Source organism: Chrysochloris asiatica, unplaced genomic scaffold, assembly GCF_000296735.1.
Source record: "Chrysochloris asiatica unplaced genomic scaffold, ChrAsi1.0 scaffold00031, whole genome shotgun sequence".
Taxonomy (NCBI): domain Eukaryota; kingdom Metazoa; phylum Chordata; class Mammalia; order Afrosoricida; family Chrysochloridae; genus Chrysochloris; species Chrysochloris asiatica.
In genome coordinates this window covers 20,545,265-20,560,393 of record NW_006408549.1, presented here as the reverse complement: position 1 = coordinate 20,560,393, position 15,129 = coordinate 20,545,265, and the positions used below count along the sequence as shown (strand labels likewise).

At 37.9% G+C, this 15,129-nt stretch overlaps 1 pseudogene; it reads right to left on the bottom strand.

The window, feature by feature from the left end:
• Positions 1-13,188: 13,188 nt before the first annotated feature.
• Positions 13,189-15,129, bottom strand: part of LOC102830680 — a 115,276-nt pseudogene continuing 113,335 nt past the window's right edge.

The following is a 15,129-nucleotide window of genomic DNA, read 5'->3' as shown; positions in this document are numbered from 1 at the left end:
CAAGCCAATGTTGCAGGCCAGTGCTTATCCGACAATGCCACACCAGGACTCCAAGGCAAAGCTAGTCAAGTATGATTGTGAGTGGGAGGCATGATCACAAATTTAGTATAACGAAGTGGGTTATGGGGAAAAACAATGGAAGAGACATCATCAAGGTTATGTCGAAAGGTTTAAATTTCTTGCCAAATAAAACAGAGATTTAATTATGTCTAAAGTTTTTTATGTGATTTTAAACCATGTATCAGTGTGCTTCCTCCAGTCAAGATCTGTCTTGGCCACTTTTATGTACATTTTCTCACTTGAGAAAAAAAATAGTTACTAAAGGAACTAGTAGCATTCACCACTAACGTTCTGTGGTGTGCTGATCTTGATTTAGAGTTTGACACACTTTTAGAAAGCTGTATTTTTAACAGTTTCTACTCTTATCTGTTCATAAGACTTATCAGAGAGATAAATATTTCATAGTAATTGCAAAGAACAAGTCGTTTTCTCAAACCAAACCAACTTTAAGTTCAAACACACTTGTTGTTGTTAAGTACCATGGAGTCGGTTCTGACTCATAGTGACCTTGCACAGGGTTTCTGAGGCTGTAAATTTTTATGGGAGCAGAAAGCCTCATCTTTCTCCTCCAGAACAGCTGGTAGTTTCGAACCCCCGACCTTGAGGTTAGCAGCCTGATTCGTAACCACTACGCTACCAGAGCTCTTTTATAAACACATTAACAGTATGTAAAATACAAGTCCACTAAGAATAAAGAGAAACACATAGATACAACACACTTTTGGTAATTTCACCAATGGTTTCAAAACCAGGCACAAGCTGAAGGCCACTGCTACCAACAGAAATAGCAAAGGCACCTGGAAAAGCAAAATTAGAAACAAAATTAGATTTAAATCCATATGAAATACCCACACATTTCTAGAATTACCGAGAAAATAACATATAAACTAGTGATAGAAATTACGTTATATATGAAGTTAGGTTAAATTTGACGCAAGAGTTAAGATATATGCCTGACCAAAAGAAAGGGTTAATGTCTTATTGCCAGGGTATGGGTCAATGGAAGTGATCCTTCAGCATTTGACTATCCATGACTGAAAACAATTATAATCTTTTGTTGGTAAAATTACAACAATCTGCTGATTTGTTGTTGTTAAGTGTCATAGAGTTGGTTCTGAATTATATTGTCCCTGTATAGGGTTTCTGAGGAGTGGCTGGTGAGTTTGAACTGCCAACCTTGCAGTTAGCAGTTCAGTGCTTATCCTACAGCTCCATTCCGGAATTCTAATCTGTTGATTTGTTATTGTTGTTATGGTTAGATGCCGTCAATTCAGTACTGACTCATAGTGACCCTCTACACAGCAGAAGGAAACATTGCCAGGTCCTATGCCAACCTCACAATTGTAGCTACACTTGAGCCCATTTCTGTTGCCACATGCCTGTTGATTTAGGTGGCAGAAATTTATTCAGAGAGTTTCTGAAACCCTAGTGGAAATCACAAAGATGTTCCCTGAAAAATACTTCAACGCATTAAGAAGTTAATGACAAAAACACAAAAGAAGTAATGTAAACATGTTACCTTGAATTGAACAATAAGTAAATATTAAGAATTCATAGATTTAGCATATCAAAAACTAAAATACTTCATCACAAACAATGCCTCTCCAATATGTGGGGGGGTTTTTTGGTAAAAATCCTTAAAGCCCCACCCTTGTAAGAGTCCTGCACCAAACATTAACCAACCTAGGGGGAAATTCAGTATCAGTCACTTTTGAGGTATCTTTAAGAGACAGGGAGTCCTGGTGTGGTGCTGTTAAGAGACAGATATGAATCTATTCCCCAAAACACAAGGAAGCTTCAAAAAATTCACGGAAGAATTCCATGATCTTTTCATTCCATTTTTACATGAGCTTTTTGAAGTTGTTTTTAAGTGCTGTAGAGTCCATTATGACTCATATCGACCCTGTTTAGGATTTCCTAGGAGCAGCTGCTGGTTTTGAAACACTGACCTTGGGGTTACAGTCTAGTGCTTATCCTATAGTGCCATACCAAGAGTCTTTATGAATTTATTTAGATGGTCATCACTAACAGCTCAAAATTAATTATAAAATCATTAAGGAGGAAAAAATACCACTCATATAGGTTAGCAAGACAAATGATGCCCATATATTCAACTACTGATAGCTAAATTGTCTTCTCCTTCCTTTTCCGTGTAAATGTATGTTGAATAATAATAGTCATCAATGTCAGACCCTGAGCAGTTTCCATGCCTTAGTTCATTTAATTCACCCAGCATTACTAGGAGATAGGCATTATTTATTATTGTTCTAGAAATGAGGAAAGAGATTCAGAGGTTTAATAACAAGTCTTAAGTTCAGCTAATAAGTTGAGTAATGGGACCCGAGTCCAAGCTTTTAATGGTTACCTTATACTATTTCTCAGTATTATAACAAATTATAACAGTTAATAAATTTTTTATAACTGTGTCTAATTAGGGTCAGTGGTCTAACAAAACTAGGGGTCAGAAAACAGAAAGAATGGAAAAATTTTAAAGATTCAGTATATGAAACTATGAGGAAAGTGGATCTTGGAGAAACATCCAACGGGACCATAGATTTCAACTCTACTCTAGATTAGGACCATCCTCCCTCCCCACATGTGTTCTATTGGCCATTTTGTGAGATTTACACTCTAAGTATTTGGTTTACCTCAAAGTCCAGATAGATTACACTTTCCTGTGGCCAGGGATCAAGTCTTACTGCTTTTGGTATCCACAGCACCTAGCAAGGTTCTCAAAATACAGTGCCTTCGCAGCAATTGATACTGAACTATACAAGCAACAAAGGAATGATAAAAGAAAGGAGGACTAAAAAGGAAGGAGGTTTCTTAATCAGCCAGAGTTGATAAGAACATTGCTTTCTTTCTTCTATATTCTTTCTTATATTTTCTACTTACTAAGAGGCAAGCAAATACCTCCAAAAAGGCTGCCTGGGTTTGATTCTTAGCACCACCTGATGCTAGTGTGAAGTTGTACAAGTAACTGCTACATCCTGAGTTATTTCTGATCCTGAATTGTACACTGTACATTTCCTAATAATTCCCATAACCATGAGTATTGTTAGGATTTCTGTGTGGACATTGCAATGGATTATCAAACCCAGATGTGAAGTAAAGAATGCTGTGGGAGGGATGGTTAGTGTCAGAAGAGGGTAAAGAAAGTTGGAGGGTGTCGAATCTCCACATCGTAGGAGTCCAGTGTGGCACTGTAGGATAAGCACTGGATTGCAAGATTGGTTTGAACCCAAGGTTGATGGTTCAAACTCACCAGTCACTCTTCAGAAACCTTATACAGGGTTGCTATGTGTCAGAAGCAACTCAAAGGCACTTAACACCAACAACTTGCTAGGACTAGGGATTCAGTTCTTTAAATAAAGTTCTCAGTTTTTTGTTTTTGTTTTTCAAGAATGAATAAAGAAGAGCCTGCTGTCCCTCAGGATAGGTGTCCTCTGGGGTTATGCCCTTGGAGTTGGTTTCCAGGGAGACTCCAGGATATTGATATAATGACATAAAAACTAGTAAGCTTTTTCAATATGACACAAATAAAATGTCATTAGCAACTCTTGTGTTTAAAAAAAATCTTTATCTTAAGCTCACTTTAAATAATATCAAGTGCTATTTTCACTTTTCTCTTTAATGTTCTTCTACAATACTGGGTCTTATTTAAAAATATCTCCTGTCTCATTTCAAATAATGAATTATTGGTTATACTTCCTGACACACATATTTTCACACATTTTCCATTTTAGACACAATTTTTTTAAATTCTCATTTGTTTTCCCATTTTGCATTCTACAAATGTGTTTATAGTCATTGTATCTTCTATACGTTAACCATTGATGTCTGACAAAAAATTACACATATTTCTATGCAATCTTTATCTCCTTTACACAAGTGATTATTTTTCCCTTTTGTTTTCAGTTTTCCACACGCTATTTTTTCATTTGAAAATTTTGTCATATATGCACTTTGTAAAAAGTAAATAAATCACACCAATGCACATAAAGTAAAAAGTAACTATCGCTCTTCTTATCCACCCCTTATTCACACATCCCAGATGTGACTACTATTAACACTTTTGTGATATAATTACAGAAGTTTTCTATACATATATAAGCATCTGTGAGGAATGTATATGTGTATACATGCATATGTTTGTGTGTGTTTGTGTATGATGTGTGAATCTTGATATTATTATATATATATTCATCTAATAGCTATTTAAATAATCTCCAGTATTCCATTAATTGGAAATTTATTTACTCATTCTGTACCATGGGATTTTTCGGTTGTTTCTTGGATTTTTTTGTTACTATAGAATGTCTTTAGTGAATACATGTGTGCCTTCAGCTCTTGGTAATTGTACAATTCACCCTTCAGAATAAATTTTTATAAGTAGGGCTGATGAGTCAATATATATATGTTGTTGTTAGGTACCATTGAATTGATTCCCACCCATAGTGACCATATATACAATAGAACTGAACGTGGTCCAGTTCAGCGCCCTCCTTACATTTGCTGCTACACTTGAGCTCATTGTTGCTGTCACTGTGCCAATCAATCTCATTGGAGGCCTCCCTCTTTTTTGCTTTACTATCCCTCCACTTTACCAAGAATCATGCCCTTCTTCAGGGTCTGGTCCCTTCTGAGAACATGACTTCTAAGGAGATTCTGGTTGTTCTGCTTCCAATACAAATGTATTTGTTCTTCTGGCCATCCATGGTAATTTTAATAGTCTTCTCCAACACCGTAACTCCAATGGATCAATTTTTCTATGGTCTCCTTTATTCATTGTCTAACTTTCACATGCATGTGAGGCTACTGAAAATACCATGGCTTGGGTCAGGTGCATTTTAGTTGTCAAATTGGCTTCATTGCTCTTTAACGCTTTAAAGAGATCTTGTACAGCAGATTTGCCTAATGCAATACGTCATTTGATTTCTTGACAGCTGCTTCCATGAGTGTTGATGATAGATGCAAGCAAAATGAAGTCTTCAACAACTTCAATCATTTCTTCATTTATCAAGATGTTATTTATTCGTCCAGTGGTGAGTTTTGTTTTCTTTACATTGAAGTGCAACCCATACCAAAGTCTGTGATTTTTTTATCTTCATCAGTATTTTAAGTCCTCTTCATTTTCACCAAGCAAGATTGTGTCATCTGCATGTTGCAAGTTGTTAATGAGTCTTCCTCCAATCCTGATGTCACATTCTTCTTCATGTAACCCAGCTTCTTGTATTGTTTGCTCAGCATACAGATGAATAAGTATGATGAAATAATACAACCCTGGTGCACACCTTTCTTGATTTTAAACCATTCAGTGGCCCCTTGTTTTTTTCTAATGACTGCCTCTTGGTCTATGTACAGCTTCCTTATGAGCACAATTAAGTGTTCCAGAATACTCATTCTCTGCAGTATTTAAATAAGTTGTTGTTGTTGTTAAATGCTGTGGAGTAGGTTCCAACTCATAGCCCACCTGTATAGGGTTTCCAAGGAGCAGCTAATGGGTTTGAATCACCAACTTGGGGTTAGCAGTCCAGTGCTTACTTTACAGAGCATAGAATTTCCCTCTAAAAATGATTGTAAACATTTTTATTCACATAAGCAAATGATTTTTAAATGTCTACTTCCTTCTCAAAATTTTTAGCCACACCTGGGCACTAGTGATCAACTGTTGGCAGACTGCTTCTGATTACAGAAGTATTTCAGCCTGTATTCCCATTTGATGTTCTTTAGGATTCCATGTCATATTTGAAACTAGAGAAAATTGGCAAAGAAAAAAGACAATCGCATATGGTAACTAAACTGTATGGGAGATGAGGCGAATATATTCCCCTAAATCTCATGCCTAAAACAGAAAGTCTCACAAGTCAAATTTTAATCATTATGATATACCAGAGAGGATATTCATGTTTCATCAGCTGGTATGATTTTTCTATCATATTTTGGACATGTTGTCAAGAAGGACCATTCCCTGGAGAAGGACATCACACTTAGTATGGTGAAAGGTCAGAAAAAAAAAAAGAGAAAGACCCTCATCAAGATGAATCAACACCAAGGCAGTAATACTGGGATCAAACATAGTAACAACCATGAGGATGGCACAGGACCAGACATTATTTCATACTGTTGTGCACAAGGTCACTGAGTCAGAACACACTCAATGGCACCAAAAACAACATGATTGGAATGCTGGAAGTCAAACATGCCCACCTTAAGCAACCATAGCACCCACACCAGCTGACCAGCAACCCTAGCCACACCAGTCATTAAATTTGAAATTTATTTTCTTCATAATCAAAGTAGTTCATTGATCACTGTTTTGTTTTGTTTTTTATATCCCATTTTTCACTTGAGTTGTTCCCACAAATACTGAGACTTCATCTCACATTCTTTGGACATGTTATCAGAAAGGATCCATCCCTGGAGAAGGGCATCAGGCTCGGTAAAAGTTAGCAAAAAAAGAAAGGTCCTCAACAAAATGAACTGATAAAGTGACTGCAACAATGGGCTCAAACATGGCAATGATTGTGAGGATGGTACAGGAGTAGGGAGTGTTTCTGCACATGTTGTGCATAGGTTTGCTAGGCATTGGAACTGACTCCACCTCCTAACAAAAAGAGATGATTCCTAGAGGTCCTGGATTTATCTTAGAAGGTAGGTGATTCAAGGTTGAACACTGTTTGAAGAAATTACTAGTCTTCCACTTTCCCTGCTTATCATTTCTTTTTTTCCAAATTTCCTTTCATTCCTTGACTTTTTATTACTTATTTTTAAATGTTTATCTTTCTAAATGTTTCTTATTCTTTTCATTTATTCTACAGTTAGAGCCCTAAGAGAGTTATCTTTTAGTTCAGGACCTTTGGCAACCATCAGTGCTGGTTATTCATGGTTGCTGTGATTGTTCTTAGCTGTCATCAAGTTGGCCATGATTCATGGTGACTCCGTGCACAATTGAACAGAATGCTACCTGATCAGGTTTGCCCTGTGGTTGGCTGGGGACCGGACAGTGTTCCATTGTGATCCACAACTGATTTTCATTGGCTGATCTTTAGAAGTAGATCATCAGACCTTTCCTGCTAAATTATCTTAGTCTGGAACAACTGTACTATTTTGCACATTAATAATGCTAATGATACACATCAGTTGACGACTAGCATCTACTCTTTCAACTGCTAATATCCCACATTTCAAATTTATCATGTTGCCCTAAAGAACATTGCAAATCAATTGTCTTGAAAGGTTTTGTAGACATAAGCACTGATTACATAATATCCCTTTTTGAGAAGAAATCATGAAAGGCATACAAATATCTTGAACACTATTTGTACTACCTATCAACATATTTCCCTACTATTAGAAAGTGAACAAGCATGCTTAAATATAAACTTTTTCCTAAGCCAAATCAGACTCTTTGGTCCCACCATTATTATTGAAAATTACAAGTTGACTCTATATATACAGAGTAATGAACAACAACCAAACAGCAGTCCTGACTGGTTAAATGATACTTAAGAAATGACCAAAAGACCCCAATTTTATCACCTTATCCACTTGCACACAAATCTGAAGAAAGAATTTCTCTGGTCATCAGACCATTTAGGTAGGAAGCATTAACCAATAAAAACAATACCATCACCAACAGGATCACACTAAATATACATTTTGGAATTGTCTTGTGTGGTGTCTTGAACTCTCCTGAAATACATTAATAATCAGTATAAATTATTCCTTAAATTTACCTTTCAAATTATCTCACATGTTTGGTATTAGGTTGACTTCTTCTTTCCATCCATTCTCCCCATGGACATGCACACACTCACATATACACACATTGGGGAACTGTCCCACACATATGCACATACACACACACACACAGGGGAACTATCACACACATTCACACACACACACTCACAAACACACACACTGGGGAACTGTCACACACACTCACATATACACACTCACATACACACACACTGGGGAACTGTCACACACACTCATGTGCACACACATTGGGGAACTGTCCCACACACATGCACACACACACACGCACACACACACACTGGGAAATTGTCTTCCCACACACACACTCTGTCTGAACTCTGTGCAAAATGCAGAAAAGGAAAAATTTTCCTTTATTCCATAGATGGCAAAATTTATGAAGAATAAAGACACATGAATCGCTGTAGCAAAGCAATGCATAAGGATTAGACTTGAAAAGGGTATATCTTGAAAACGTGAAAATTCTGGTTATTTGGTAGATAATCCATCCTGAGGTTGAACTATAGAGGGGTTTTTTGTTTTTGATATTTTGATTTCTTAACTCCACTTGCCAGTTCTTATACTTCCATTCATTCCATCTGGTTCCTGGGGGTGGTGGTGGTTGTGTGCTACCGAATCGGTTGTAACTCATTGTTGTTGTTAGATGCCATTGAGTCCGTGTCGACTCACAGTGACCCTATGCACAGCAGAACGAAACGCTGCTCGATCCTGGGGCAACCTCACCATTGTTGCCATGCATGAGTCCATCGATGCTGCCACTTGGCCAGTCCATCTTGTTGGGGGTCTTCTTCTTTTTCTCTGACCCTCCACCTTACCAAGCATGATATCCTTCTCCAGCAAGTAGTCCCTCCTGACAATATGTCCAAAGTAAGAGAGATGAAGTTTGGCCATCTTGGCCTCCAAGGAGCACTCTGGCTGTACTTCTTTCAACATGGATCTGTTGGTTCTTTTGGCAGCCCATGGCACTTTCAATATTCTCCTCCAACACCATAACTCAAATGCATCAATTATTCTATGATCTTCCTAATTTACTGTACAGCTTTCACATGCATATGAGGTTAATGAAAATACTATGGCTTGGGTCAGGCATTCCTTAGACCACAAGCTGACATCTTTGCTCTTCAATATTTTAAAAAGGTCTTGTGCAGCAGATTTGCCTAATGCAATACATTGTTTGATTTCTTGACTGCTGCTTCCATGAGTGTTGATAGTTGATCCAAGAATGAAGTCCTTGACAACTTCAATCTTTTCTCCATTGATAAGAATGGTGTTTATTGGTCCAGTGATGAGGATTTTTATTTTCTTTACATTGAGATGTAATCCATACCAAAGGCTGTGCTCTTTGATCTTCAGCAGTAAATGTTTTAAGTCCTCTTCACTTTCAGCAAGCAAGGCTGTATCATCTGCATATTGCAGGTTGTTAATGAGTCTTCCTCCAGTCCTGATACTATGTTTTTCTTCATAGAACCCAGCTTCTCAGATTATTTGCTCAGCATATAGGCTGAATAAGTATGGTCAAAGAATACAACCCTGTTGCACACCATTCTGAATTTTAAACCATTCAGTTTTCCCATGTTCTATTCAAACAACTGCCTCTTGGTCAAGGTACAGATTCCTCATGAGCACATTTAAGTGTTCCAGAATACTCATACTTCATAATGTTGTCCATAGCTTGTCATGATCCACACAATATAAAGTCTGTGCAAAGTCAACAAAGCTCAGGTAAACATCTTTCTGATATTCTCGGCTTTCAGCCAAGATCCATCGGACGTCAGCAATGATATCCCTCATCCTACAGCCTCTTCTGAATCTGGCTTGAACCTCTGGAAGTTCTCTGTAAATGTATGCTTGCAGCCATTTCTGTATTACCTTGAGTAAAACTTAATCACATGGGATATCAAAGAGATTGTCCAGTGATTTCCACATTCCATTGGGTCATCTCTTTTTGGAATGGGCACAAACACGGATGTGTTCCAATCAGTGGGCCAGATAGTTGTCTTCCAAATTTCTTGGCAGAGATGAGAGAGTGCCTCCTGTGCCACCTCACTTTCTTGAAAGATTTCAATTTTTGTTCCATCAATTCCTGGTGCCTTGTTCTTTGCCAATTCAGTGCACCTTGGACTTCCTCCTTCAGTATTCTGACTCATAGTGCCCCTGTACAGTGTTTCGAAGGCTGTAAATCTTTAAGGGAGCAGAAAGACTCATCTTTCCCCCATGGGTTGACTAATAGATTTGAACTACTGACATTGCAGTTAGCAGCCCAGATCATAATGTACTATGCTACCAGGGCTCCTTTTCTGGTCCCTATGCAAAGTAAAATTGGAAGCAAGGAGAAGTAACTCACAGGTAGGGAAAGCTAACAGATTTAGTGATTTAAAGCTTATAAAAGTGTTCTTGTAGTTATTAAGTGCTGTCTAGTCGGTTATGACTCATAGTGACCCTGTAGGGGGTTTCCAAGAGCGGCTAGGTGAACATGAACCATCTACCTTACAGTTCAAACCAACCTTAAGGTCCAGCATATTAACCCACAGCACCACACCAGAAGTGTAAAGGTGACCAAATGAAACTACAATGAAAAGCTCAACATTATCTCTGTGTCAAGGAACTAGAGACTAGTTGAATTCATAGTTAATAACTGTTCTGCATATTCTATGTGCCTTACTTTGGATGCTACATCAGCCACCAGCAGTAATGGCTAGTAAAAACTTTTCATCATTTTATTAAGGATACTGTAACAGGTTATATGGTTACGAGTCAGGCTGCCAACCTCAAGGTCAGCTGTTTGAAACTACCAGTCGTTCCGCGGGAGAAAGATGAGGCATTCTGCTTCCATAAAGATTCACAGTCTCGGAAACCCTGTGCAGGATCACTGAGTCAGAACCGACTCTATGGTACTTAACAACAGCAACAACTGGTTATATTTTGGAAGCTTCTCCCAGGATAGTTGAATTGTCACAAGATGAACAAATGTCAAGATCTGTGACACTGTAAGATAAGCACTTGACCACAAGGTTAGTTTAAATTGCAAGGTCAGTGGTTCAAAATCATCAGTCGCTCCTTGAAAACACTATACAGGGTCACTATGGGTTGGTACCAAGTCAATGGCACTTAACAGCAACAACAATCATGATATAATTTACCATAATATTTAAATTTTTAGCTGAATGGTGTCAAGCAACAAAAATAGCCCCAAAAAAGGCATTAATTGTAACAGTAATTGTGCTGGTAGTCTGTGAAAAGATGTTAATCAAAATAGGATGTTTCAACTACTTCCTGTTGTTGTTAAGTACAGAGAAGTCAGTTCCAACTCATAGCAACCCTGTAGAGGGTTTCCCAGGCTTTTAAAAATCATCTTGGGAGTAGAAAGGTTCATCTTTCTCCCACAGAATGACTGACAGGCTCAAACTGCTGACCTTGTGGTGTACAATCCAGTACTTATCTTATGGAGCCACCAAACTGTGCCAGACCATATTGACTGTGATCATTTCTCACCATCTCTGCAGTCCCCAGTCTTGCTCAAATTCCTGTGATCTCTTACCTGGAGTAGTCAATAGCCTCCTAACTATTTTCTCTGCATCTGTGAGGAGCTCTGGTAGCGTAGTGGTCACAAGTCGGGCTGCCAACCTCGAGAGGTTAGCAGTTCAAAACTGAACTGCAGGAGAAAGATGAGGCATTCTGCTCCCATAAAGATTTATAGCCTCAGAAACCCAGTGCAGGGTCACTGTGAGTTGGAACCGACTCCAGGGTACTTAACAACAACAACATCCTCACCCATACTCTACAGTCTATTTACAGTACAGCCACTAGGGTGATCCTGTCAAAGCTTATTAGAGCTTGTCACTCTTCCCCTCAAATCTTTCCAAAAGCCTCCCTTCTTACTCAGATCTAAAGTTGAAGTCTTTACAATAACCAGTAAAGTTCTTCATATTTGCTTCTCTACTTTCCATCACCTTTCTGTTTTCTTCTCCTGTGACTCTTCCCTTCATTCATTCTGCTCTAGCTATATTGGTCTACTTACTACTTTTCCCTCACAACAGAAATGTTTTTATCTCAAGGTCCTAATAGTTCCTTTACCTGAAATATCAGGGAGCTTTTCAAAGTTCACTTTGAAACATTCCATTGTCTTTAAATTCCATTTTTCCAAGAACTTTTTGAAGCCCCCTTATATCTGCCCCTATATAGCTTTTCCCATTAATGCTTTCCTTGGACACTCTGTCTTAAATTTTGCATGTAATCTGTTTTACTTTTCTCCTTAACATCTAATGCTATCTAACATACTATATAAAGAGTCCTGATAGTGTAGTGGATTGTGAACTGGGCTGCTAACCAAAAGGGCAACAGTTCAAATCTTCTAGTCATTCCACAGGACAAAGATGAGGCTTTATCCTCCTATAAAGATTTACAGCCTCAGAAACCCTATGCAGGGTCATTATGAGTTGGAAACGAGTTGATGGCACACAAACACCACCAACAACAAACTATATAGGATTCCTGGTGTGGCACTGTAGGATCGCTATCAGTCTGAAATGACTTGACAGCACTTAACAACAACTACAAATGGTGATTGATTAGATACTCTCATTCCAGTGTTTACCTATATGGTAAAAGTTATAATGATTTGTGATCCATAATGTTCATTTTTTCCAATTTTTTTTTTTAAAGAGGAGAAGATATTTGCCACAGCTGGAAAGCATCAGAGGTTGGACTGAAATATAGATAATGCCTCTTCTAGTAGATTTTAAACCTCTTTTGGTCAAAGATTAAGTCTATTTAGGACAAAACTTTTTTAAAGCACTAGTATGGAATCTCAAAAATGGTGTTTAAAATTATGCTTGCAGATAGAATTATTTACTAAACACAGTCTTATTCACATTAGCTTCATGGGAAGGGAATATTCCAAAATCATAGCATTCTCACAATAACAAAAGGAAAAAAAAAACCCAGCTAAATTAGCATAGTGGTTCAATGTCGTGTTCAGAGAAAACAGCAGAAAGAAAGAAGTTGTTCAAAAAATAGGTACTTCTGAATAAATATAAAAATAACAATTTAGAGGATATGACAAGGCTGGCATACTCTTATTTGAGTCGATAAAGTCACACACACCCCTGCCAAGCCTAAGACTCAGTGGGAATACCCGTTGGTTGTTTGAATGGTTATATATCTCTGAGTGCTTCAGTGTACAGGCAACAATATAGAGATAGAGGGAAGCAAATGCTGTTGAATGATGATGCACGGAGAGTATTGTAATCATTGCAGTGAAACAAAATATGATAGGATGACTGTAAAGCTGATGTTTTCCCATGTAAATAATTACTCAATTCACCAAAAAAAAAAAAAAAAAAAAAAGTTCTGAAACCTCTCTACATTTTCCTTCCTCCCTGTCACTAGTATCACCACTCCACTCCAGGAAATGAAGACAAGTGTGGTCATTCTCAACATTGTGTTAGTTATCTGAAGCCAGGTCATCTCTTTTATGCCACGGGAATTCAGCATTTTCACAAGCCATAACATGGCTATTGCTAGACATTTCTTTAGTAGCTCTGGAGAAGAACAGCTGACCTAGGAAGGCTGGATGCCATAATTGGCAAGAAGCAGGGCTCAGCTAACAGCTACTCCTGACCCCAGAACCAGGGCTGTCCAAAGTCTCAGGAAAGCGATCTAGGAGCTGAAGCATCTATTGAGAAAACAGTACCGAGCAGCCCTGCATGGGATGATTATACCTATCTCTGCATAGCAAAAAGTGATCATCATGGAAAATAAGGCACAAGTAGTGAAATACGCAGGGCCAATCCCGCATTCATGCAAGTGGATTTCAACACTCTTTTGGGAGCCACAAACATTCCTTCACCATCCATATTAATATTATAAAATTTACACCTCGGTAATATCCAAATACCCACTAAAGCTGTCTTTTCTTCCCTTTATCCCTTGTCCTTAAGTAATTCTTAAAATCTATATATATTATAATTTTTCAATCTTCCGAACTCTATTGCTGCATAGGATGTTCCTTGATTCTCTGAAATAGAATAGAGAAGTCTTTTGAAAAGAGAACTCCACCTTTGTTTGTAGTCCCTTTTTTCTTTTTATATTTTTATTGTGAATTGGGTGATGACATGATGATCAGCAAACCATACAGCTTGTTTCATCTCAGTGATTACAATCCCCTCCCTGCAACAATATTCATCTCACTTCCTCCCTATCACTCCCCATTTACATCTTATATTTCATAAATGAACAAGGCAAACATATTTTGTGTACACTTACAAAACAAAAATATATATATACTCATTTAAATGTCCAAAAGGCACATTCTGCCAGCCAGCCTCTTGCCCGCAAGCACACAGACATCGTCTTTGCTGTTGCCACCTTTCTAGGTTGGGATCTCATGAATGTAGTCTATTTTTAATATTTAACAAAATACGTGTGAAACGTTAAGAGGGTGGGATTTCTTAGAAGAGTTTAGTTTACCTTATTTTAAAATTATTATCAAATTTGTACATTCAAATGTATAAAAGAAATTTCACAAAGGACATAGTAAAAAGTAGGAATCTCTTGCTCTATAATGGATTTTCTCACTGTATCCCCTTAAAATAAATAGGTAAGCAGGGGATTGCCTGGTAGAACCATGGACAATGCTGCTCCCCCTCTTGTTTTCTTTCTTTCCTAATGTGAGCTTTCTGGTCTCCTTTCCTCATTGCTAGGTCCTTGTTTTCTGGGACTGGAAGGACGACATGGTTTCATATGAGATATGTTCATGGTCATATTTCCTCAGATAGCTACAGTATTACTCTGGGTTTTCTTGGGTACTTCCAGAAAACAGCCAATTTTCTCACAACCAAAATGAAAGCATGGACTATTTAATTTTCACTTATGGAATAGTTCAGAAATACTTTATTTCCAACTTTGGGATATGCTCCAGGTATAGGAGTCTTTGGGTATACTCATGGCAGAGCTCTCCATTGCAAAGTCTGCATACGGAAGAGCTACTCAGCCCCAGGGCAGGTCTTCTCCTGTACTAGCTGTTCATATCTGCCTGTGACCCAGAGTGATGGCTAACTAAGAAGCACCTTTACTTTGCAAATGGACTCTGCATATGTATGTACCTATAAGCATACGCACAAGTTGTACCCATTTGACCTAGCCTCGATGGCTTGATAATCAGAACTCGACTAGAGGAAGATTACAAGTAAATAAATAAATAAATGTTTGATAAAGGAAACAAGGGTAAACTTCAATTTGATGAACCTGACCTATACTCAGAGAGGTAGTTACTCTAAATACCAACAGAGA